At 36.8% G+C, this 27,089-nt stretch overlaps 1 protein-coding gene and 1 long non-coding RNA gene across 3 annotated transcripts in view; one reads left to right on the top strand and one right to left on the bottom strand.

Annotated features, from left to right (window-relative positions):
- Nucleotides 1–27,089, bottom strand: part of LOC138714948 (uncharacterized) — a 225,612-nt gene that overhangs the window by 35,489 nt on the left and 163,034 nt on the right. The window contains exon 2 of the long non-coding RNA XR_011336124.1: nucleotides 15,698–15,856. This is a non-coding gene — a long non-coding RNA (uncharacterized lncRNA). The remainder of the gene's footprint in view (nucleotides 1–15,697; nucleotides 15,857–27,089) is intronic.
- The window catches only part of Tsp74F (Tetraspanin 74F), a 70,411-nt gene continuing 51,669 nt past the window's right edge, over nucleotides 8,348–27,089 (top strand). The window contains exon 1 of one of the 2 annotated variants that reach the window (XM_069847257.1): nucleotides 8,348–8,499. The gene's annotated coding sequence lies outside the window, so the exon portion shown is untranslated. Of the gene's footprint in view, nucleotides 8,589–27,089 lie in introns of both variants that reach the window. The other variant, XM_069847258.1, reaches the window with a different exon arrangement.

Here is a 27,089-nt window from a genome sequence, read left to right as displayed (position 1 = left end):
GGGAATGAGCAAAAGCTTCTGAAAACTGTGAGTCTGGTCATTAGCAGACTCACCTGTCTGCAGAGTAGATCATGGCACAGTTTCACAGATGATGAAATTGTAGATGACGAGGGTGTGGAAGAGGGTGAAGAGGAACAAGTGAATGAAAGAGAAATTTTACGTGTAGGACGTGAAAGAAGGGAAGAAATAAAATTGCTCTTATAATAGAAAATCATGAACTCTTAAGTCATCCTTGCGATTGTGACTGAAATTGATTGTAATGAAACACCAATTAATTTCACATTTTATAGTTTTACATTTTGCTAAAGAAATTAAATATGTTCACAACCACTCAGAATATAAAAAAGTGATATACACATATCTTTAAACACCTACAAGTAAAGCCATTAACATAACATATAACTAAATTTACTGAAATAGAATTCAAATGTGCTTCTGACTGTAATATTTTATTTAGGCCTAGTTTATGTAAAACTAAAGCACATGATAAACTCACAAATGAAATTACTTAACTATTTATCTTGTTTTCAAAGAGTAATATTTAGTTTAGACTTTAGAGTACACCCATTTAATTTACTTATATTTTGTAGAAAAATATAACACACACTCAAAATATGATGTGATACTTGTCTATTATTTAAGTACGTCTACTTCAGACTAACACCATTTATATAACATGTGAGTTAACCTACCTTACTATGTAAAATAGATCATAATGCAAGTCTAATTATTATCCTTATGAACAAACACGTAGTAGTATGAAAAACAGTACAGTGTACAGTCCCGAAATTATAAAACATAAAAATTAAAACTTTCATCATTTTCAAGACAGATTTCATTTTCATTGTTGTGAGGTGCAGTGTGAGGTAGGCCTTCCTTACTATCAAGTCTTTCAATGAGCAATCGTTCTCTCTCAAGCTGAAGGTTTGTTAATTTATACTGTTCCAACAATACTAGTCGTTGCAGTTCTGTGTTGGTAAGGCTTTTAGTTTCTTCAGTTTCAGAAAAATCGTGTTTAGCTTTCTTTGAGGGCGGTGGTTTGGGTGAAGACACTGTACTACATGACGACGGGGAGATTCAGAATGTGCAGACTGCTGAGGTCCAACACTTACAGCTTCTATAAATAATTCAATAACAACTTGTAAGGTAATAGTACTGCGAAGAATTGATTGTATTGTTGTGTGGAGTCCTGTACCTTGTTACGTTACATAATAGACCTTCATCAGTTTTGTTTTAAAGTTAAAGTGAGACTTATCAAGTAAATTAAATAATATAAAACTGTAATTAATTATTTAGCAGTTGTAGTAAAGACAGTAGGTCTACCTGGAATTTTGTTCAATGTAGGATTTGTGTCCCCTTGTAGTAGATTGTACAGTTGTCTTTCCCAGGAATTCAGGACTATTGCTTTGTTTCCCGTTCTGTTAAGTCTTGTTTTGATGTTATTGATTTTTTTGCAATTGTTTAGATGTGATAGAAGTTCCGAAATTAATTTCATATAGTTTCTGTATTTCCTGAATAGCTGCATTTTTTCTAATTTTTGCATCTGGTACCTGCGACTTCAGGAGAATATCCGGATATTTGCTTAGTGTTGAAGCCAGAAATACTGTTGTGCTCTCAATAGATAAAGAAGTTTCACTTTCTCCATCCGAATCTGTTGAGTCCATTTTTACGTCTCACTTTTATCCACTTACAGATACTAATAAAATAAATTTTGGTTCTATGCAGTTCATAATAATGAAGTCGGACACCTGCATTAAGATTAAAGGGATGCCGACACGGCCAACAATGTGGAACACTACAGCTTAGCGGTCCATATATGTGACTGACAGGAGCACGTGCTCGTAGATTAGAAGCACAGGGTTGGAGCATAAGGTAATTTTTATTCACATTATTAGAGGCTTATCCTCATGCTCCAATCTCGTGCTTATACTCAAATGCTCTAGTTTTATTCAATTTCTTTTCCAATAGGCCCCTAATTGTCTTTTTAGGGCTTTTGAGTTTTATATAGTTAGTTCTCCAATGACATATTAGTATAAAGTTCGAAAAGTTTGAGGTCACTCTTAAGTGAAACTCCGTTCACCACTGTGAACTAACGGTTAACATAACTGTGAAACGAACAGACACAGGTTTAAATCCCGGTTGGGACAAGATACCTGGTTGGTTTTTTCCGAGATTTTTCCTCAACCAATTCAAGGAAAATTTCTGGATAATTTTCGGAGTTGAGCTTCGGAATCTTTTCGTCATAATTAATTTCAACTTCATCGATCATCGTTCATTAGTTTCAGATGAACATAGGATGCAGCAGGTTGTAGTACCGTGACTGGCATACAGATAACACAGTTCTGAGAAGACTGCAGAAGAAGTCTGAGGGAGACGGCGGGGAGTTAATCGCGGACTCCATAGGGACTGAATGTTGTGTAGCTGATTGGATAGATGGCACCAAACAGGGAATTACGATACTTATAGGAATGCGGTCCTACGAACTTAAACAATCATCCCTACCAGAGGAGTTGTAAACACAATAAGCCTCAGGCTGCGACGCAAGACTTCGGGCACATACTCCGTAAAAGAGGAATGGAACTCGTCTTTTGTCTGCCATTACCCATTTACACTGTGTCCATAAAGTCATGATGGAGTTTTAAGTGGTTGTTTAATATTGAAATGAAGCACAACAAATATACGAAACTGGCACTAACTGAAAGAATAATTTTCCAGGATTTTGTCCTATCATGGTTCCCATGGCCACCTAGCGATCGACATTTATCGATTTGTATCGATTGTTATGACGCAACGTTTTTAGTTGCTACAGTGTTCAGCGATGAGGCCACTTTTCATTTTTCCAAGCATATTATTTATCGACACCGTGAGAATATGGGCTCATGAAAATCCATATTCCATTGTTGGACATGAACGCAATAGCTTTGACGGCCCATTCACAATGAAAACATAACATAAACGTTGCAATAACATTAAGCAAATGAGTCATCATTCAGAAAGAAAACTTTATGTGACCATAAGGCATTGAAATATACCTATCCGTAAAGAAGTGACTGGAAGCAATCACTGACATTACCGCAAAAGAAAAGCCTGAAGTTCACAAACTTCTGCGTTCACGTTTTCTTTCAATTCCAATCAGTGTTCGAATTGATAAAAATGTAGAGAGGGAAGAATTTCTCGTCAGCATACTAAATTTTTATTTAGTCTAATTTTTAAAAGTATTTATATTAATTACGTCCTGCGTCGTGGCGTCGTGGTCTAAGGCATCCTGCCTAGGACTCGCGTTACGGAATTCGCACTGGTTCGAGTCCTCGTGGGGGGAGAAATTTTCTCATGAATTTTCGGCCAGTGTATGGGACCGGTGCCCACCCAGCATCGTGATGCACTTGGGGAGCTACGATAGGTAGCCAAATCCGGTTTTGTAAACCAGCTATAACGGCTGCGGGGATCATCGTGTTGACCACACGATACCTCCATTCTGGTTGGATGATCGTCCGCCTCTGCTTCGGCATGTGGACGTGAGGACAGCAGCCAGCTGGTCGGTATTGGCCCTTCACGGGCTATAGCGCCATGGATTTATTATTAATGTAAGGAATGGGTGAAGATGATGATGATGATGAGGAAGGGAGAAGGAAAAACCCGGTGCCGGCACATAGCCTACTCCTATCGAATAGCACCAAGGGGAGCCGTCAGACTTAACGTCCCCATCCGATGAACGAATCATTATCAACAACGACATATGCCTTCTCTTCACATGCACTGCGGAGAGATTTGGGATTTAACCCAGGCGTATTGGTGCACAATCTAGTGATTAGAAGTTGTGCACCGCCACATCTCCTAGTCTCGAGACAAAAATTTTACATGAAAATTTCTGTTCCCGCCGGGAATCGATATATTCTACATTACGAGTAGCCTAAGTTTTCACATTATACTATGTTACATTATTACTAACATCGGTAGCATGTATCATACCTAATCTCATTGAGATTTATAATTTTATTATATTGTAGGAATGATTTGGTACCTCAGGTTGATTTGTGGTGAAGTAGAAGAGAAGGCTTGATGGCCTTAATTTCACCCTAATAAATAATTTTAATCGGCTGGGGGGATCATCGTGCTAACCACACGATACCTCCATTCTGGTTGGATGATCATCCACCTCTGCTTCGGCATATGGACGTGAGGCCAGCAGCAGGCTGGTCGGTCATGGTCCTCCATGGGCTGTCATGCCTCGGATTGAAAAAATAATAATTCTAATATTAATGGTGAAGAATGGGTAGAACGGAGAAAAATTCTCTCCGGCACTGGGATTCTAACCCGGGTTTTCAGCTCTATGTGCTGACGCTTTATCAACTAAGCCACACCGGATTCAAATCCCGATGCCGGATTGAATCCTTCTCAGTTTAAGTTCTACCTTTCTGTTCCTCTTTGGTGGCCTACCCTCATATACTGTGTCACAGAATATGTGACAGTGGCTCAATATTCAACACTACTGTACTCCAATCACGAGAAAGTCTCTGGGGAGTGAGACGAAGCGGGGTAATGCTGTGAATGAATGTTGATGTCATAAGATGTCATAAGGTCACACACGTGGGTACTCGTAGCTCGTGGCTAGCTCTCACAGCACAAACGACAACACTGATACAAACAAATTTATACTACCCTAGTTACAAAATTAGATCGTTGTTAATCTCCTGGTCTTTTAATCTCTCCATACAGGAAATAAAATATGCAGGAGAGCGCATGGTTTTTAAACTGACGTTATAACGGCAATATTATCTATCTACTTCGTTCCAATAGATGACGCAATAGTAAGCACATTCCTTTCACGGTTGATCTCCTGGTTGGAGAACAGTATGCACAGAGGTGCACTCATTACGAAGTTACCGGCTGTATTATTTATATTTCCAATGCTACTAGATACCGTAAAGTACTGAATATCTACTATTCGTTCGTCCACACTTGTGGAGTAACAGCTAGCGCGTCTGCACGCGAAACCAGGTGTCCCGGGTTCGATTCCTGGCCGGAGCAAGTTACCTGGTTGAGGTTTTTTCCGGGGTTTTCCTTCAATCCAATATGAGCAACACCTGTGGAGTAACGGTTAGCACGTCTAGCCGCGAAACCAGGTGGCCCGGGTTCGATTCCCGGTTGAGGCAAGTTACCTGGTTGAGGTTTTTTCCGGGGTTTTCCCTCAACCCAATATGAGCAAATGCTGGGTAACTTTCGGTGTTGGACCCCGGACTCATTTCACCGGCATTATCACCTTCATCTCATTCAGACGCTAAATAACCTAGATGTTGATAAAGCGTCGTAAAATAACCTACTAAAAAAATATGAGCAAATGCTGGGTAACTATCGGTGCTGAACTCCGGACTCATTTCACCGGCATTATCACCTTCATTTCATTCAGACGCTAAATAACCTGAGATGTTGATATAGTGTCGTAATATAACCTACTAAAAAAATCTAATATTCGTTCCCAGGCAATTCCTTTCACTCCCACATGCTCACGAGTACTCACAAATCCGACTGGCGGCTTGTCTCTGTAACAACAGCAATAAAACTGAGGAACAGAGCGATATGAGAAATTCCACGTGCAGCGGTGCTCCGAGACCTTATTGCAAAGTTGTGGAGCAAACAGACGAGTGGAAGCGTCTTGTACGTAACCACATTCCATAACCTAATGTTAAGAGAATACTACGGAGTCCGATGAGCGTGGGAAGTCAGACAGCATTATAAATTCGCCGTGATTAGTGGGATAACTGTTATCATGTTTGCTACTGAATCTGGAGTTCCCGGATCAAACCCAACCGGGGCTATGGATTTTCAGGGGAAGACAAAAATCTTTAGCATGAAGTTTCCTGAAGAGAAATTAAAGCCACTGGTCCGGTGTCGTGTATTTACTGTATTTGACTGAGGGGACTGCAGAAAAACTAAACTAAAAACATCCACAACCAATTAGCAGGCAAACGAATCGCCTATAGATGTCTATGCAAGACATCTCGTGATACTTCCACAGTGGGTGGGCGTAATAAGTCAATAGACTGCGATGTATCCTAGGACGGGCATGATACTCCGTCCGAGTGGTTATGCCTCATCCCGGTTTCCCCCACCCGTTTCTGCTTGCCCCTCTGTAAGGATACGGCCAGACGATCAAATTTCTCCACATTTAAAGGACAAAACTAAATTTTTTCTATAATAATTTATTATCACAATACACTGCTCTCTTAAATTGACTGGGCATATTGAGAACTAAATTAGTGATTTTTCCAAAACACGCTATGATACGTTTAATATAAAACAAATTTTATCTCGAAAAGGAAGCAAAAACCTTTTGGTTTGAATTATCTCAAAGAATAGACCCTTTAAATTAGTGACGTTACTTACGGTTCCGTATAATAATAATAATAATAATAATAATAATAATAATAATAATAATAATAATAATAACAACAACAATAATAATGATTTATTTAACGACGTTCGCAAATGCCAAGGTTATATCAGCGTCGCCGGTGTCCCGGAATTTTGTCCCGCAGGAGTTCTTTTACAAGCCAGTAAATCTACTGACATGAGTCTGTCGCATTTAAGCACGCTTAAATGCCATCGACCTAGGTCGGGATCGAACCCGCAACCTCGAGCACAGAAAGCCAGCGCTATACCGACTACGCTACCCAAGCCGACAATAATAATAATAATAATAATAATAATAATAATAATAATAATAATAATAATAATAATAATATTGTTTAAACATAGCAATCTGTTTCATTAACAAAACATAATATGAAATCGCCGTGAACTGAATTGCGTAAGTCCTGGAAATGTCCTCTTTCGTCACAAGTACACTGAGTCACTTACGTACGCGTTCCTACGCACTGACGCGCGGTCAGCTTTTCAGAGTGACGCAGGTCAGATCAGATCAAGCAGTCTTTTGAAGGTCGCCGCATATCCATTGAACTGAGAGCACCGACGAACCTCTATCTCTATCGCAAACTTTTATCCCACGATGCTCTAAATTTCTAAAATAAAGGTTAAGGTCAATTAAAGTGTGCATGAAGTGTACAACATAAGCACGGAGCTGCTTGGAACTGAATATTTTAATTTCCATAAAGGTTTTAAATACAATTAGGCATAAAATTGAGTAACACATTCACTTACATGAGTTTTGCATAATTTCACAGTTATATCAAAGTAAGGGTTTAGTTTTTTTTTAAGTTAAATGTTTTAAAATATAATTGCAAATGAACCAACATTTTTTTTCTACAATAAACCTCTAAGGTTTTCGGTTTGTATATCGCCCGGTACTTACTTACTTACTTATTTAGTTACTGGCTTTTAAGGAACCCGAAGGTTCATTGCCGCCCTCACATAAGGCCGCCATCGGTCCCTATCCTGTGCAAGATTAATCCAGTCTCTATCATCATATCCCACGTCTCTCAAATTCATTTTAATATTATCCTCCCATCTATGTCTCGGCCTCCCCAAAGGTCTTTTTCCCTCCGGCCTCCCAATTAACACTCTATATGCATTTCTGGATTCGCCAATACGTGCTACATGCCCTGACCATCTCAAACGTCTGGATTTAATGTTCCTAATTATGTCAGTTGAAGAATACAATGCGTGCAGTTCTGTGTTGTGTAACTTTCTCCATTTCCCTGTAACTTCATCCCTCTTAGCCCCAAATATTTTCCTAAGCACCTTATTCTCAAACACCCTTAACCTATGTTCCTCTCTCAAAGTGAGGTTATTCCTATACGATGAGTTGATTACATAGCTAGGTTAATTAAAAGGATGAAAATGGCAGAAAATCCTAAATATCCAGCGCGTATTCCTCTACCACACAAATCTTATAGATGATTGAACTTCGGTCATTTATTCAGAAGTTATGCTTTAGGTACGTAATGAGGTGAAACTAAAGAATTGTTGCATGATAGAAGAGGGGCTCTAGGGTAGACCTACCACAAAATTGTCTGTCGCATTATTTCCTCCATTTAAACATCTCATTTTAAATTTTCAATATTTGAACCTGATCTCCACACTAGACAGACTCCACTTGAGACAACACATGATGACATATTGACAACATTCTTGATGCGGCAATCGAACAGACAACAGTAACTTCTAAGTAACAACAAAGCTGATCACTAAATGACCATGGGCAAAACTAAGTTGTCTCCATCATGTAAATGTCAAGTTTCGAACCCACGTACGGTCAAGAGAGATCCTCTTAACGCCCATGCTGAAGTAATGACGTCAGAGTGTAAAATGGGAACGAAAACATAGGAATTTCATAACGATGACGTAATGGCGCTTTTCGTCGAGTGGACAGGGCATTGTGACCCGGCACGTGACGTCATCCGGGCAGCTGCGAGAAAGGGAAAGGCCGGATGATGTACTACCTGTTGGTTCAGTCGTTGCGGATCGCGCGGGCACGCCAGCTGTGACAGTGTTGTGTGGCGAGGCGCAGTGTGTGAGGAGGAAGTAGCAGTTCACTCTGAGGTACGAGCCCGCGATTTCTAGTTAACTTCACGATCAGCTTCCGACGTTTGTTAAAAAAAAGAAACGAATAAAGAAGGCTTCATCTTGAGGTAATATAAGTTTTCCTTTCATCAATCATCAGGGACAATAAACAGTAGAGGAGTCCGTCACCTGACGCCTTTTTGTCAAAGAGGCCGAAATTCTATGTCAGGAAATAAAATTGGTGGAAAAGCGGCCCAAAGACAAATTTTCGACATTTTCTCCAGGAAAGCTACATCAAAGAAGGCACAATTTTCACTGGCTTCTCTGAGATGTATATAATAATAAACACGTGGTTTTAGTTTGCAATCACAAATACTGATACTTAGGCTTACCTTTATATTTTAATGCACTGTTGTAGCTCTCCCCTCCCCCTTGTTACTTAATATAACACTCTAGAGTCCAGGACATTATATAAACTGACCATTTCCCTAGTAATTCGTCCTGTAGGTAGTCCTAGCTCTCGCATGTTATGTTGGTAATTTGTAACATGTGAAGGTGGAGCTACAACAGTGCATTGAAATAAATCTTACATACCTAAAACCCAGTGGCGTAGCGTCAATGTAAGCTAAAAATCTCAGCTTCCCCAGTTAATAATAATTTCATAACAAACCTGCAGTTTATGAACAAAATTATTTATTAATTTTAATACAATGTATATTTACGAGTTAAATATTGTGATGCGGCAGCTTAGTATGATTTGTGATGCAGCAGTAAACATGAAGCCTGCACACACCAGCTTCCAATCCCCTCATTCTTCTGTGTAACCCAACCCGCAGATTTTCATCTCTTTCTAACAAAACTACCCTGGTCGCAAGGCCTTCAAGAAGCTAGCTTTAACATTGAAAAGAATTTAGTTTCCGAGTTATCCCTTTCGTGAGTTGTGTTTAGTTGAAGTGTTAGTGTGCATTGTGACTGATATAATAAATGAGTGAAATAACAGTTTCTGACGCCAATTTATTTGAATGTTTAAGACAATTACATTTTCAAGACTGACTTACGAACAAAAGTGTGATTTAAAAAAAAGACCGACTCCCTTGCTATCAGTGAAGGACACAGACGCATACTTACGTAATTAATTACTAATATTGTATTTATTGACCGTTAATATTGTGATTTCTCTAAAATATATGACAGGGAGTAAGCTAATGTTAAATTATACGTGTACGTGTCTATTTGTTAGAGATATGTGTAAACCATGAAATCATAAATTACTACGTACTATTTGAGGTCATGTCTTATCGGTGTTACTTACGAGGTTCCTGTCGGACTGCTGACATTGACTACTATTTATTTTAACACTATATTTTTGCAATACGTTTTCTCATATGTACAGTAGGAAACTTTTTTTTTTTTTCCTTATTCAAATTTATTCCCAATACTTTTCGATTGTTGGTAAAATTCATGTTCTAGGAATAATAAGTTAATTAAGTAGTAAAATATCGCTGCAATCGAAAAGTATTGGGAATAAATTTGAATAAGGAACAAAAAAAAAGTTCCCTTCCCAGGCAGGATTCGAACCACGAAAGTCTTAGTTACCAGTCTATCGTGCTCTGAGTGAACAAGGCTCTGAAATCAGCTACAAGTGTCGGTCCGGTTTTTTTTTTTTTTGCCACTACTGTACATGGAAGACAATTTGAGTTAGCTTCCCCTGCTCAAAATTTCATGCTACGCCACTGCTAAAACCATGTGTCTATCACTATAGATCTCACAGAAACCAGTGAAGGAACCGAAAATTGTGCCTCCTTTGGTGTAGCTTTTCTGGAAAAATACCTTTCTTCAAGTATTTCGGGTTCCTCTGGCACTATAAATTCATCATTGCTCCAATAAGGTAATATCCCCAAATTGCGTCAATTGGAAAGTGACATTAAATAATTAGCTGTCACTTCTGTACAGTCTGTCTGAGTTTTGCTACAGACAAAGAGGCAATACAGTGATACTAGGTCTGTTTTAGTCCAAGTAACTCGGTTTCCTGCCACTGTAACTTCACCATTGTTCCATTTTCTCCTTATCATCTCATTGCCTTTGGACAGCCTCTGCAATTCGAGGAAGCATGTTAAATAAAATAGGTTTGTTTCTGCAGCAGTTTTCAACGTTTCCAACCGTCATGAGCATGCGCATATCAACTTTACTGTTAGTGCAGCGATAACTTCAAACTATGAATACTTGCTGATAAAGTTAGGCGTTCTAGCAGCAAACCAAACCGTTATCAAATCATTTCCTGACGGTCAGAAAAACTTGCGGATCAAGTGCAAACCAATATCAAACCACACTGGTGCATACCCATTAGATAGTTGTGCTTTACTTTTATCCACTTGATGGTTACACGTATTTTTTGCAATAACCAGGGTGCGAATTAAGATTTCTGATGAGGGGGGGATAGGATAATAACATACGTAAAATGATTATTATCCTCATTCGATACGGCTCAACGTTTGGTCTCACTGAGTTGCTTGTCTTGCATCTTGATCATAACAATAATTATATCCATGAGCAGGCTTAAGATAAGATGTGTAATTCCTAAGTTATTGATAGTTGTCAGCTTGCCGGTGATGATAATGCATCAATATTATTTTCTTTGCTTAATTCATACTTTATGAAGTACATATACTCGTATTAAAACAATTATATTTTGTGAGCGGGATAGAAGTTATCCCTGGCAGGGATGTTAATATGACTTTATGAGAGGCATGGTTGCCAGATAAAGGAATCGAAACCGTCGTACTAACTTATGAAAATTGTCGTACTTCAGCATAAAATTGTCGTACATTTCTCAACTTCGTAATGTATTTCCAGTCCACCGCTGTGTAGTAATGATTACCATGTCTGACTATGAAAGGAGCGGGCCGGAGTTCAAATCCTGAATGAGACGAGTTATCTGGTTGAGTTTGTTTCCAGGTTTTCCCTCAACCCATTAAGAGCAAATGCTGGGTAACTTTCGGCGCTGGAGTCATTTCGCTGGCCCTATCACCTTCATGTCATTACGCAATTGATAAATAATCGCAAAATAAACCTATATATAACCTATTTGTCGAACAAACAAGGAAGTGCCACCGGTGTAGCTCAGTTGGCTAAGGCGCTTGCTTGCCGATACAGAGTTGCACTCGGGCGCGGGTTTCTATTCCCGCTTGGGCTGATTACCTGGTTGGTTTTTTCCGAGGTTTTCCCCCAACCATAAGGCAAATGCCAGGTAATCTATGACGAATCCTCGGCCTCATCTCGCTACCACAAATTTCATCGACGCTAAATAACCTCGCAGTTGACACAGCGTCGTTAAATAACCAAGTAAAAAGACAAGTTAATAAAATTAAACTCGTATTACTTTGTTATAACCGCGCCGTATATGTGAAACCTAGAGCTCAAGATGAAAAATTATGACTTGCATAGCAAGATCGATTTTCGATTTAAAAACATGTTTCTTTCATATTAGTCCAGGACATAACAAACGAAGAAAACTTGTCTAAAAGGGACGAATTAACCATTAATTTTATTTTAATTATAAAGCAACATTATATGTTTTCAATTGTTTTCCCCTTCAGTGAAATAGTCGTACAAAATTGCATACGACATACAATGTGGTCGTATCTCGTACAATTAGTCAAAATAGTCGTATGCGTACGACTATAGTCGTACGTATGGCAACCCTGATGAGACAAGGATAACTTTCCAACAGGGAGGAAATCTCCCATCCTCCCCGTTAATTCGCACCCTGGCAATAACATTTTATGTTTTCATGCTCATCTACAGTACATTAGTTATAAAGACATACTGTGAAACTTAATTACATCTTCAATATACGATATTAGTAAAATATTTTACAGTACAGAATTTCAAACCCATCATCGCTGATTATGCGCAATAGTTGACGTTGGAACAGTTTACAAATAGTTGTCAAACCATCACAAACTCGCTGCAAAAACAAACCTAATGTTAAACAAAGAATTAATTTATTCCAAACAATTGTTGTGAACCGGTGAAATCGATTGTGCAGTAGTTTTCTCTGTAACTATAATTAAACCTTTGCTCCAATAAGAAAATCTGTTTACTGTCTCTGAAAACGCCTGTAGTTAAAGATGGACGTTAAATATAAAATAATAAACAGATTCCAGGCAAATAGTTTGTTATGGACGAGGCAGTTACTAATCAGTCCACAGTTCAACATTATCTTCGTAACATTTTTAAAAGCGTCATAAGTATTTAAGAAAGTACGTGGAATAAAGAATTACTAATCTATTATAAACAGACAATGTAGTTTTAGAGATGAACAAAGCGGTTTGGGTGTTGGCTTTCTAAGAATACTTCGATTTCCGCTCCCATTCCCTTTCCACCATTGTTTCATTACCATCATCTCATCCTTTCTTAAATTCGTTGGAGTTAAAAAAGAACGTTGAATGAAGAATTATTGTTAGAATTTCGTTGTCACAGTGCGAGTGTATTCAAACTGAGAATGTGGAAAAGCAATCCAGATGAAATGACCTACTATAAAGCAACATTTTAGTTTTCATTTTATAGTTTATCGACAATATAAAAGAAGACATTGGGCGCATATAAGATGATATTTCACCGTCTCGTAACTACAGTGAATGTAAATAAGAAGAACTGTTAGGCCTAAGATAATTATAAGCAATGGTTAACCGTTGTAAAATTATATCTTGGAGAGTTTCTTTGTCGTTTTCTTGATCGTGGCCTGTTTTTAAACAAATGCTCTGCTATTTACGAGTGTTTTCATATATAATGATTAGCAACACCGAGAAAAAGTAAAGGTTTAATACAGTACAATCATTAGATATCTGATGTAATGTATATTATGCACTAAAGTTGGAATGCAATAGCCTAGAAAGGATACTAAATAAAAGCAGAATTACAAATAAAGAAAATGAAAGCTAAAATACATTAAAGGTACGGACCTTCAAATTTGACTTCCCTTGAAAAATAGACAAAAATTTAATAATTACTATATCTACTGTATATGTAGCACTCGAGGCCAACGAATTTATAGAAAAATACAAAGAAAACTCGTATTGCACAAAATGATGGATAAATATTTAGAATCTAACATTATAAGTAGATCTTAGGCTACCGTTTTGTGGCAATAATAAATGTACATTAATAACGCCGTTTGTTGTATCGTTACCAATAAAATACTGATTGCAATACTGTGCAGTACATACAAACATACAAGAGTGGAATACTGTAGTATTGGGGCAGAACTAAACTTTGCAAGAATGTTGATATTTAAAATCTTTTAAACATAAAACGTTGAAATCAATGCTTGTTTCTATAAAAGTAGTCTAATTAATTTTAACTAAGCTTAAATCTTAGTCATTTGACGGGAAGAAGGAAAGCTCAGAGGATGTGGGTTATATTGAGAAAGTATCCGGAATTCCATTGCGACGAGCCAAAGGAAGAAGACTAAGCAATTCTAGTAGAAGGTTATTTAAATAAAATCCCCACTTCCTGAAATGTTGAGTCATTACTACAACACAAGGGAAATGTGTAATATATATTACAAAATTTATGAATACGTCATATTTTAATTTCTTCGTTTTCTTTTATCTTTATATGCAGCTGCTTGGTAGCTCGGTTGGTAGCGTTGTTTTATGGAGACCGCGAACTCGAATTTAAACTACATAACACTTTCATAGTCTCAACAATTCCGTGAGAGAGCGAAATATTGATTCTTCAGAAACAAAAGCAAACCAATAGAGACGAGACTGGTCAGAAGAAGAATGCATGAATACATTTTGACAGCAAGAATAAAAATAATAAAGTCTAGTGCAACTGAACATTACACCAAAACTCGATAAAAGTAATAAACACAAGCACAGATATGTCGATACGACATATTACAAGAATAAATTGCTACAAAGAACCTTTAAACTACCGAGTGAGAAGAAAGTAATAGGCTATTAGGAAAACCTTTGAAACTTGTGACAGACAATCTAGTTTATTTCTTTCTTCTGCCTTTGGAGTTTTCCGTTGCATCAAATCGCTCTTTCCTTTATGCAGTGATGCAACTGAAATCTGTCATGTGCGTGATGCTCTGACTAGTTGGTATACTTCCTCACAAACCACTCATCCTCCTGCCCATCCTGAATTTCAAAAGCAGTGGGACGTTATCTTTTCCCAAACAATTTTAGATAAACTCCTTTCTTCTTTCACATCCGAACAAGACATTGCACGTCTCCTAGCTCTTCAAGAGAGTGAGTCTGGAGCTTGGTTACACGCATTATCTTCTCCTCACATCGGCACTCTAATAGATAGTACATCCTTTAAAATCGCAATGGCTTTACGCCTTGGGTGTAAACTCTGCCAGCCACATCAATGTATTTGCGGAAGAATTGCTGATATTTACGGTCATCATGCACTCAGTTGTGCGAGGAGCAAGGGTCGCATTCCCAGACATACATCACTCAATGATATCATTAAAAGATCTCTGACTTCTTGTGGCATCCCGTCTCTTTTGGAACCACCAGGTATTAGTCGCGCGGATGGTAAACGGCCCGATGGTCTCACTTTAATTCTATGGTCTAGAGGAAAATCTTTAATTTGGGACTCCACTTGCGTTGACACTCTAGCTCCATCTCACTTACCGAATACCTCCAGACGCGCAGCATCTGCTGCTGAATTAGCCGTGAAGAAGAAGGTCAATAAATATGCTCATCTTTTAGACAATTATATCTTTGTCCCCTTTGCTGTGGAGACCTTCGGTCCTTGGAATCATGACGCTAAAGTTTTTGTATCTCAAATCGGCCAAATTTTGATCTCCATTACTGGTGATCGCCGTTGCACTACTTATTTGCGTCAACATTTAAGTATTGCAATTCAACGCGGAAATGCAATGAGCGTTTTGGGTACACTTCCCGAGTCCAGCCCTTTGGATGAACTATTTTTCTTGTAAAATTTATTTAGTATAATAGATAGATATTTTTAGAAGTATTTTTTTTTTTTTTTTTTCATTATTGAGCTAAACAGACACAATAATAAATAACGTTTATTTGCTGAAGCAGACCGTCTGGTATAACATCAATGTAGGCCTATTATTATTATTATTATTATTATTATTATTATTATTATTATTATTATTATTATTATTATATCCTGAAGCAAATTTTGAAATAGCTATTTCTTTATCTGGTAAAATTATAAATTATAAACTGAATTTTTTTGTTTTACGTACCGATGGACGAAGTTGGAAGAATTAATTATCACCCGCATGCCTTCTTGTACACCTGTCTCTATGGCGACCCGCCATCTCGTTCCTATTGTCTTCTGTTCTCACGGAGTGATGTAAGCTGCACATCACCAATATAGAGCGGTTAGCATTGTCCATGTATTCCTAATAAAAACAAAGAAAAATTGACAATGCAGCCATTGTAGATTGTTTCACACCGTTCTCACAAAGTCTAGATCATCCTGTAAATTCAAACAAGTCTCTCATCCAATTACGTCATCTGAAGACTCAGACCTCGGCAAAAACTTAAGAAATGTTCTACAGTTATTTGTGATCTGTGGAACGTTTACTGTAAGAATTCTATGGATGGATAAGATACAGTGTAAGATGCATTTAATCCATTGTGCTATCCTCAGAATTGAATTTTGAAGTAGGCAAAAAGTAGCCGGTAAATTTTGGCTGAAATGCTTTCAGTCAGGAAAAATATTCTATTATTCACCAACTTAATCTACAACACGAACCTTACAACTATAATTTTCTTTCGAAGAAAATCAAGCTAAAATGCATCGCCCTAAGCCCACTAACCACGAATCCAACTTAAATACGACATATGAATATGATACAGTTGGCATCGTGAGAGCAACATAAGTTCAATAGTTTCCCGTTGCTTTCTTCACCGGTGAAAAGAATGCTTGTAAATTATGGGAAGTGGTGGAATAATGTGACAGGAAATGGAAGTACTTCGAGAAAGCCTGTCCCAAAACCGTCTCTCTCGAAAAGTCAATGTTGTAATCTTTCGTCTGAATAAATACTACCAGTAACACATAACTGGACTTGAACTACTTTTACGAATTTACAAAAAAGAGCTAGAGAATGCTACTTTACTATCAGACATAGAATTTGAAACATTTCGATAGACAAAAAAATATATGTTCCCCATAAAGTCAAGATTTTTGCACAAATGCAGCTTACCAAAATATTAGACCTGTCTAGACAGATCAGCTATAAGTACAAAGTTAGACGATATAATAAGTATAATATAAAGAATATACAAAATTGGTTCGCTCTCTCAAAAAAATATATTTTGGTTAATATTTGGAAAATGATAGAATTCTTTTGTATACAGAGTGAATCACGAGGATTTACCGTCCCTTATGGAGTTTATTTCCGAAGATATTCTGAACAAAAATGCCATATAAACATTTGTCCTAATCTCAATATTTTCAGAATACAGTAATTTGAAGTTGTTTGTAAAATACCATTATTCTTGAGTTTTAAGAGTAAAAGAATATTACAGATAAAGAATGGACTATTCAGGAGTATCATTTCTTTAATTAGCTAGTATTATGAAGCTAAAAATATGTTGTGAATTCCATGGTTGCTTCGTACAGCATTTTTTTTTCGACTTTTAACTACAAAATTACATTTTCTTATGCATTTATCATAACAATTGTTACAAATCACGCCACTCCTGTAATTTTTTTAAGACTGTACATTAGGATGCATAATTAAACTGTAAAGAATCAAGTGGTATGATTTGTAACAATTTTTTTGATAAGTGTGCAAGGATGATGTCATTTTTAATTAAAAATTGAAACATAAAATCTGTGCAAAACAATCAACAACACTTTTCAGCTTCAGAACACTAGCCAATTAAAGAAATGATACTTCTGAATAGTTCATTCTCTATTTGTAATATTTTTTCCCTTAAAACTAAAGAAAAAAGGTATTTTACTAACGACTTTAAATTAATGTAACTTTGAAAATATTGAGATTAGGACAAATGATTATGTGACATTTTTTGCTCAGAATATCTTCGGGAATAAGCTCCTTAAGGGACGGTAAATTCTCGTGAATCACCCTGTAGAACAAAAATACATTAAGACGTTGAAGCTATATAAGATGTACCAAGTAAACTTATAAACTCACAAAGAATAGATCTACGTACTACACAACATTCAACACGAAATTATCAACATAGAAGCTACGAGAAAAGGAGACAGGAATTATTATGCGTGGAGCGTCTGATTTTATGAACGTTCAGTGCCGTGTTTAGCTCTAGTTATTGATGTGATATTACGAAATATGGTGGCTGGTGAAGGTCACCCCACTAAGCTATGCAACACATTACAAATTCCATGATCGCCAGAGGAAGCAGGAAGCTCTTTTTTCTATTTTGCTATTAAATTAAACAAATTGAAGCATTATATAATTATTACAAGTTTCATATGCTAGTAGAATATTACAGTCATCATGCAATAGAGTTAAGCAAGATATTGAGCACTACTGAATTACTGTTGTCGATATTGCTTCGTGTTTAAACATGTAATTGTTGAATTGTTGAATACATTCTTTTGATCTTCTCTGTTACTTTATTATTATTATTATTATTATTATTATTATTATTATTATTATTATTGTGCACGGTGTTATAGCGCTTAATATGTTCGTCTTGTATTCGGAAGGTCCGAGGTTCGATCCCAGGGGCCGGCTACACTGACTTGGGTTTTTGTGGTTTCACAAGTCTTTCCCGGCGAATGCTAGAATAATAGAAATTACAAGGACCACAATCCACTTCCTTCCCAACCCTACAATCCCTCATAACGTCGGTTTACAAGCAAAAAACATTGTCAAAAATATTACCTCTGAAAAAGAGGCGTTTGAAAGCTCTTGAAGAAACTGAATCCTCAAAACATTATTTTCAGTAAGATGTTTCTCTTTATATGTATTTAATTTTCCAATTATAAGTTTATGCACATTATGTACGCCTTTTATCAGAAGCGATATTTTTTACTTAATGTGTTTTGCTTGTAAACCGACGATAGCATCATTTCGTTGTCAGCTTGTTACCTTACACGACGGGCCGATCATCTGTGAGAGAAGGATCACAACTGGCTGAGTGTGCTCCCCTCTGTCGAGAGGAAAGAGCATTAGAGGCAAACCGCTGAAGTGTCGAAAAGCTTAACAAAAATATTAGTATTTTTAGTTTTATTGTTTTTATCTAATTTCTCGTTACACGAAGTATAAAGCGAAATTATTGTGAGGGTGTAAAATAATAGATTTCGAAATTTTCACGGAAGTACACGTTTTGAGTACTTCTGATATCGCAAATAATAGTTTTCTGTAATTCGTTTATCTGTCTGTGTATTAATTAAAATTATATTTTCCAAAAACACACAAAACAAAAGAACACAAATTGCATAACGTTATCATATACAAATGTTAACAAACAAGCAATAAAATTGTAATATTGAAATAATTCAATATAACAAATCAAATTTTGCTACGTATATGATGTTGCTTTCAAGCAGCATTTTTTACAGTCATGAATTTCATTTTCTGTATGACTAACATAGGCCTAATATCACCATCTTCTGTGGCCGAATTAACAGAACTACAGTATGTTGGTCTGAAGTGACAACACTATCTCCTAAACATAGTTGTCCCTTCTCAAAGTTCAATTTATTCAGGTATACCTTGAGAAGGGATAATTATGTTTAGGAAATAGTGTTGTCACTTCAGACCAATACACTGTAGTTTTGTTAATTCGGCCACAGAAGACGGTGATATCACAGTCTACTATATACAGTCACGAAGCTTGAGTTTTGAGGGTGCTAGAAACAATAGACTGTGCCGGTACTATTTCGCATTTTCTGTAATGAGGCGATATTAGCGATCCTAGTGTTGAGCAACGATCTAATGTTTGCATATTTACTACATATTGAGCTTCGTGACTGTATATACTAAACTGTGGCGATATTATGTTAGTCACACAGAGAATGAAATTTATGACCGTTAAAAATGCTGCTTGAAAGCAACATCATATAAGTAGCAAAATTTGATTTGTTATATTCACTTATTTCAAAGTTACAATTTTATTGCTTGTTTGTTAACATTTGTACTTATATGATAAAGTTATGCAATTTGTTTTCTTTTGTTTTGTGTTTTTTCGAAAAAAATATAATTTCAATTAATGCTCCGTCATAAATGTTGCAACTAAAACCTTGTGCATTCCTCGTGTTTATCGTACAGCTCGACCTCCCCCACACGTTACCTGCACTTTGTTTACGTTTTTATTGTGCCTAAACGAGACGCTCTACTGTATTTTTCTGTAAAAATCGCTCAATGTACAATAAAAATCCATTCGTTACCACAGTTAATTAGTTAATTAAAATGCCAGACAAAAATAAAATTGATCACCCCGTTTATTTGTTTTAATGTTTTTTTATTTGGTTTATTTTACGACGCTTTAACAACTGCTCTGGTTATCTAGCGTGTGAGTGAGATTAAAGTGATAATGCCAGCGAAATGAGTCTAGGGTCCAGCGCCGAACTTTACCAAGCATTTGCTCTTAGGCCTAAGGGTTGAAGGAAAACCCCGAAAGAATCTTAGCCAGTAACTTGTTCCAACCGAGATTTGAACCCGGGCCCGCTCGTTCCACGGTCAGACGTACTCACCGTTACTCCACAGCGGTGAACTGTTTTCCATGGTGAATTGCAGAAACGACTGTCGTATTCAGGGACGACTTTCTATAAAATTTGACGTCTTGTACGGTTTTGATAGTAATACTGTTGGTTGCATCTTAAAGACACGATTTTTTGCTTTACCAATCGTTCATGAAAACTACAATACGGTTCTCATCTCCATAAATGCAACACTATTTCGTTCTCTCCCGTAACCTTTTGCACCTTTGACCGCATGTTATGGAAGTCACACCAGGGCTTAACACGCCACTGAGGGAACCTCACGTGACAAGCTTATTTGAAATTGTGCTCGTATTATTGACTGACTGGCATACAGAATGCCTTGATACTCGGGCATCGGACCAAGGCCTGTACCGAGTTGAGGAATCAATTGAGGCTTCATGATTTATTGAATCATCCCGCCACTTCAGTTTCAGGGTGAAGTTCTTTCCAAGTCCGTACAGTGCGTGCGAAATTGAGTACAACATTTACATATTCTTATTATCGTAAGGGAGGGTTCTAAAAGTAGTTAATGTAATCAAAAGAATGAAATATATCCAACTACAACTTATTATATACAAAGAAAACATGCCAATTTCTAAATAACCTAAGATGTTGATAAAGCGTCGTAAAATAGCCTACTAAAAAAAACCTGCCAATTTATGCCATATCAAGTTGTAATGATAATTTTGTTTTACTTTGCCTGCGTGATTTACAAGCAAACATTCTGATGGGGGCAGATAAAAAAGTTATTTTTTTTTCTTTCATCATGTTAATAATGTCAAAAGTTGTGATTATACAATTTTTCGCCATTCGACCGCAATTACGAGGGCCGTAAAAAATAAGTTCGCCAGGGGAAAGAAAATATAATTTCATTGGAAAAGTTTATTGGAACAGACACAGCAATTATTGAGCTATTTTTAACATATTCCCCATCGGAACTGAGACATTTGTCATATCATAGGATCGACAGGAAGGTGCTGTCAAACGCTGGTTCCGATCCCAGGCGGTAGACTTCTACGACACAACGATACAAAAATTGATTCCATAGAATGAAAAAGTCTCAATTCTAATGGGAGATATGTTGACAAATAGCGCAAAAATTGCTGTATCTGTTTAAATAAATCTTTCCATGCAATTGTAATTTTTTCTGTAAACGGCCCCAGAAAAAATCACTTGCTGGACGGCCTCGCAATTGCGATCGAGTGGTCAAAATTTGTGTAAGCACTTCTTTTGGTATTATTAACATGGTGGAAGAAAAAAAAATTATCAGAATGTTTGCTTGTTAGTTTTATTTTGCAAGTTCTAAACAACTTATCAGAAAACATCAAATTTCTATCGGGAACAAATTCTTTGAGAGCTGAGAGATAGATTTTCAACCATACAGGATTTCCTTAACTGTGTAATAAAAGTGAGAGACATTTTACGTTGTTGTTCTATTTGCAGGGAACGGTTAGATACTTAATTATCTCATGATATGAAATTTAAACTCATAATTCTAATGTTTAATCAATATCCTCTGTGGCTTAAGCGATAGCATTGCTGACTATAAATGAAGTGGACCCTGGGTCGATTCCCGGCAAGGAAGCGGAGATTATTTCTCTCCCACAGGACTCTGTGTGTGTATGTGCTTACAGTCTTCTTTTGTGATCTCTTAAGAGTCAGTCTTGCCCTACGCTGATCACATGATCAGAAGTTTCCACTGCATGCACAACTTCTAATCACTAAATTGTGCACCAATATGCCTGGGTTAAATCCAAAATCTCTCCGCAGTGCATATGAAAGGAAGGCATATGTCACTGTTGATAGTGATTCGTCCGACGGACGGGGACGTTAAGTCTGGCGGCCCCCTAGGTACTATTCGAAAGGAGTAGGCTACGTGCCGGCACCGGGTTTCCCCTTCTCCCTTCCTCATCTTCAGTATCATCCTCACCCTCTCCCTACACTACATTTACACGAACATTTACACATACACTCACCCTAGCACATAATTTTCTACAAATACACATCATGCACAGCGTGGGTCGCCGAAATGGTGTGCAACTTGAAAATGGATCACAGTCTTGCCAGCTGTCTGCAATATGCGGAACCCGAATCACGCAAGTGAAGTGGGTAGGCATTAGATTCACACATACACATATACATTTCACTTGGAATCGCCTGGATTTGAACGCAGGCTGGGAAAACTGGTGATCTGACACGCCCACAGAACTCATACACGCATTTGTGATTCAGAGAACCTTGCGGACGCTCACTCATTGTCGGGTTCCTTGGTTACCTAATCGAGATTTTGTACAGTTTCTGACCTTGCGTAACGTCTGGTGTGGACGGTCACAGACCTTGGTTTCGAGTGTTTGCACACTGTGACCGAGTTTTATTGAAATCATTGTCATGCACACGTTTTACAAGTTACAATGTGAGAAACTACAAGTGAACGTTCCGCAAATACGAACAGGAGTGTACAGAAACTAATCTAGCGGATTATTCCCTCAGATTGTTGGCACGACATCCACACTCTGTAATACACATTTCTGAAAATTCTCAGGGTCGCAATCAGCTATAATAAAATTCTACCATTCAGTTGAGGGTTTTTAACCAAAAGCGACCAACACTCGAACTTGTGAGTCCCTACTCTTTGAGGGAGATGCAGTTATCAGTGATTGAGAATCAAGTACCCGCCTTTAGAAATAATAAACAGAGCCACTGTCATTTATAAATGCAAGTATTTCATACATTTTGATATTAATATGGTTGTTTTTGGAAGGACGGATGGGACATAAAGTCACAGTAAAAAATCTAATAGAAATAGAAATTTTTCATCGCATCTCAAAAGCAAACAAATGTTTTTTTTTACTCTCAAATCATTAATGATTTCCAAAATTCTTACCACAGTCACAAAAATAAGACATTGGAAAACGATCATGTATATGGAACAGAAACTTGGATTTTAACAAAGAAAACAGAGATGACACTGACAATTTTTAAACGATATATTGAGAAAGATTTTTGTCCCCATTCAAGACAATGAACAGTGGCGAATTATACAAGTCTTCTTTTCAGATATAGCTCTCAGTGAAGCTGACTTGAATAATTTGAAGGGGAAAATGTTTCCCTTGAAATTATTCAGTGGTGAATTAGGAAGAACAGGGAAATAAGAAGACTGTGCGTGGAACCAAATGTTGTAGCAATAGTTAAAAGTAGAAAATTTGGCTGGTTAGGACATAATATAATAAGATGAGAAGAATAACAGTGATAAAAGTTACTTGGAAAGAACTACCAGATGGAAGGAGACCTGTAGGATGACCCAGATTCTGATGGAATGGTCAGGTGAAAATGGATCTGGAATGAATAGGAGTAAATAGGATATGGTGGAAGATAGAAAAGCTTGGAGGAAAATTGTGATTAAAGCAAAAAAACATTCTGATATTTGAAGCGACATAGTGATTGATTGATTTATGGATTGATTGATTGATTGAGTAAATAGATAATCAAATTGCAGTCGAGTACACAAATTATGATGGTAAAACCATAATTTTGTAATATGACCAATGCGATTTACAAAAATAAGCGGAAAAAAACTAAACGGTAATTGATTAAAGTATTTGTTAATTTTGTTCAATTACTTTATTATTATTATCATGATAGCCTATACGACACCATTGCCATCGTCGTCATGGAAGTATTCACTGTATTTACACTTCGATCTGGTCCGCCCATATTGTCTGGCACCTCTAACCTGTTCTCGGTAATCCGACGTGTCTTCACAAAGAGCATAATTTAACAACATTGATCTTCCGTCATTCAATGTAAATATATGTTCGCTTCCACTTATTTTCCCGTTCATAAAAAAAAAACTGGCAGCGTACAAATCTTCCAGTATTTCTGCGTTACTCCTATCGAAGTCCCTGCGGTGGGTGAGTGGTCCAAACCACTGAGGCCCGCGTTTGAGTCCCGGTCACGTCTGGAATTTTTTCTCTGAAAAATACATAGTGACACTTATCGCAATTGGGTTTCTTTTTTTTGGGGGGGGGGGGTTCTCTCGTTTCTCCCTGTTAGACGTCAGCATCATCCCGTTAGATTTTAATTTATATCATCATTTATGGCATTCTAGTATTCTCCGCTATCTCCACAGAATGTCAGCAGTTTGTACTGTTCATGAGGGTTCTTGCACAAAATTTCGCTTGGTAACTAGGAATTCATGGGTCTGCAAGCTTATACACTTGTATGGTCGCAGTTTTTCGCCGACTGTAGAAGAAGCATAAGTTCTACGATAACGTTGTGCAGCCCTGCAGAGTGTGGTTGGATCGGCGTTTTTGCTTCGCAGCGCTGATATTGGTCAAGGGAAGCAGGTTCATGTAGCAGCTCTCTAGAGTCGACTGTTCTTCACGAGCTACGGAACCTTGTGCCGTGACTGAAATACGGCCCACAGCGTCCCACGTAGTGCAACTGATCTGCTTTATGATGCGAAGTAGCTTTACGGCGCTTCAATCCTTGGTGAAATGGATCTCAGCAGTTTGGAACTATCTGTTGATTAATTCTCAGGGACCACGGCAGAGTTTAGGGGTTAACGAGCTGGAGTCGTGCTTGTACGAGAATCTGAATCCCACTTGGGCTGATTACACGGTTAGGTTTCTTCCGAGATTTTCCCAACTGTAAGTCAAATGCCAGGTAATGCAATGGCGAATCTTGCTATCACCAATTCCACCGACTATAGATAGCCTCGCAGTTGATACAACATCGTTAAATAACGGATTTAAAAATTTTATCTTAAAGGGAGCACTTAAAAGAAACAGTCACTTAAAATATTTCAATAGTCGCTACTCAGCTCACAGGTGTAATTTTCTCTCTTGGATCCGTTATTCCGAGCTAGCCTAACACTTCACAATTTTTAATTTCTTACTTATTTACTTCATTCTCCATCGCTGACTGGTCAGTTGTTGCGGTGGGTCGCTGCGGTAGTCGTATGTAATAATTGTGAATGTCTGTGCTTGATTGACTTCCAAGTCTTAACGTTCCTACTCTCAGGGACCAAGTCTCAAGTTTTCGGCTTTTCTCCCTGCAAAATTTTCTTAAGTTCCTTAAGTAGAATAGTGGCAGAAATGAGACAGGCTATGAGTTCACATAAATGTTAAAAAAGGTCCGAGAGCACTTGAGTAGATTCCAGTTTAAGCCCTCCTCGTTTTTCCTTAACGATTCATTCATTTGCTCATTTACATTTTTCTATCTTTCTTGTTTCCCTTTTGTTTTTATTCATTGATGTTTTTCTTGCTTTCTTGTTTCCCTTTCGTTTTTATTCATTTACGTTTTTCTTGCTTTTTTGTTTCTCTTTTGTTTTTATTCATTGACGTTTTTCTTGCTTTCTTGATTCCCTTTTGTTTTTATTCATTTACGTTTTTCTTGCTTTCTTGTTTCCCTTTTGTTTTTATTCATTTACGTTTTTCTTGCTTTCTTGTTTCCCTTTTGATTTTATTTATTTACGTTTTTCTTGCTTTCTTGTTTCCCAATTCTTTTTATTCATTTACGTTTTTCTTGCTTTTTTGTTTCTCTTTTGTTTTTATTCATTGACGTTTTTCTTGCTTTCTTGTTTCCCTTTTGTTTTTATTCATTTACGTTTTTCTTGCTTTTTGTTTCTCTTTTGTTTTTATTCATTGGCGTTTTTCTTGCTTTCTTGTTTCCCTTTTGTTTTTATTCATAGACGTTTTTCTTGCTTTCTTGTTTCCCTTTCGTTTTTATTCATTTACGTTTTTCTTGCTTTTTTGTTTCTCTTTTGTTTTTATTCATTTACGTTTTTCTTGCTTTCTTGTTTCCCTTTTGCTTTTATTCATTTACGTTTTTCTTGCTTTCTTGTTTCCCTTTTGTTTTTATTCATTTACGTTTTTCTTGCTTTTTTGTTTCTCTTTTGTTTTTATTCATTGACGTTTTTCTTGCTTTCTTGTTTCCCTTTCGTTTTTATTCATTTACGTTTTTCTTGCTTTTTTGTTTCTCTTTTGTTTTTATTCATTGACGTTTTTCTTGCTTTCTTGTTTCCCTTTCGTTTTTATTCATTTACGTTTTTCTTGCTTTCTTGTTTCCCTTTTGTTTTTATTCATTTACGTTTTTCTTGCTTTCTTGTTTCCCTTTTGTTTTTATTCACTGGCGTTTTTCTTGTTTTTTTGTTTCTCTTTTGTTTTTATTCATTGAAGTTTTTCTTGCTTTCTTGTTTCCCTTTTGTTTTTATTCATTTACATTTTTCTTGCTTTTTTGTTTCTCTTTTGTTTTTATTCATTGACGTTTTTCTTGCTTTCTTGTTTCCCTTTCGTTTTTATTCATTTACGTTTTTCTTGCTTTTTTGTTTCTCTTTTGTTTTTATTCATTGACGTTTTTCTTGCTTTCTTGTTTCCCTTTTGTTTTTATTCATTTACATTTTTCTTGCTTTTTTGTTTCTCTTTTGTTTTTATTCATTGACGTTTTTCTTGCTTTCTTGTTTCCCTTTTGTTTTTATTCATAGACGTTTTTCTTGCTTTCTTGTTTCCCTTTCGTTTTTATTCATTTACGTTTTTCTTGCTTTTTTGTTTCTCTTTTGTTTTTATTCATTGGCGTTTTTCTTGCTTTCTTGTTTCCCTTTTGTTTTTATTCATTTACGTTTTTCTTCCTTTCTTGTTTCCCTTTTGTTTTTATTCATTGACGTTTTTCTTGCTTTTTTGTTTCCCTTTTGTTTTTATTCATTGACGTTTTTCTTGCTTTCTTGTTTCCCTTTTGTTTTTATTCATTTACGTTTTTCTTGCTTTTTTTGTTTCCCTTTTGTTTTTATTCATTGACGTTTTTCTTGCTTTCTTGTTTCCCTTTTGTTTTTAGTCATTTACGGTTTTCTTATTTTCTTGCTTCACTTTTGTTTTCTATATTATCTCCCTCTTTCTTTTGTTTTCCTTTCTTTCTTCATCTTTCCTTCATTATTT

The sequence above is a fragment of the Periplaneta americana genome, chromosome 15 (genome assembly GCF_040183065.1).
Source record: "Periplaneta americana isolate PAMFEO1 chromosome 15, P.americana_PAMFEO1_priV1, whole genome shotgun sequence".
Lineage (NCBI taxonomy): Eukaryota > Metazoa > Arthropoda > Insecta > Blattodea > Blattidae > Periplaneta > Periplaneta americana.
The sequence above is the reverse complement of the archived record's forward strand: the minus strand, read 5'-3'. Positions and strand labels throughout refer to the sequence as shown.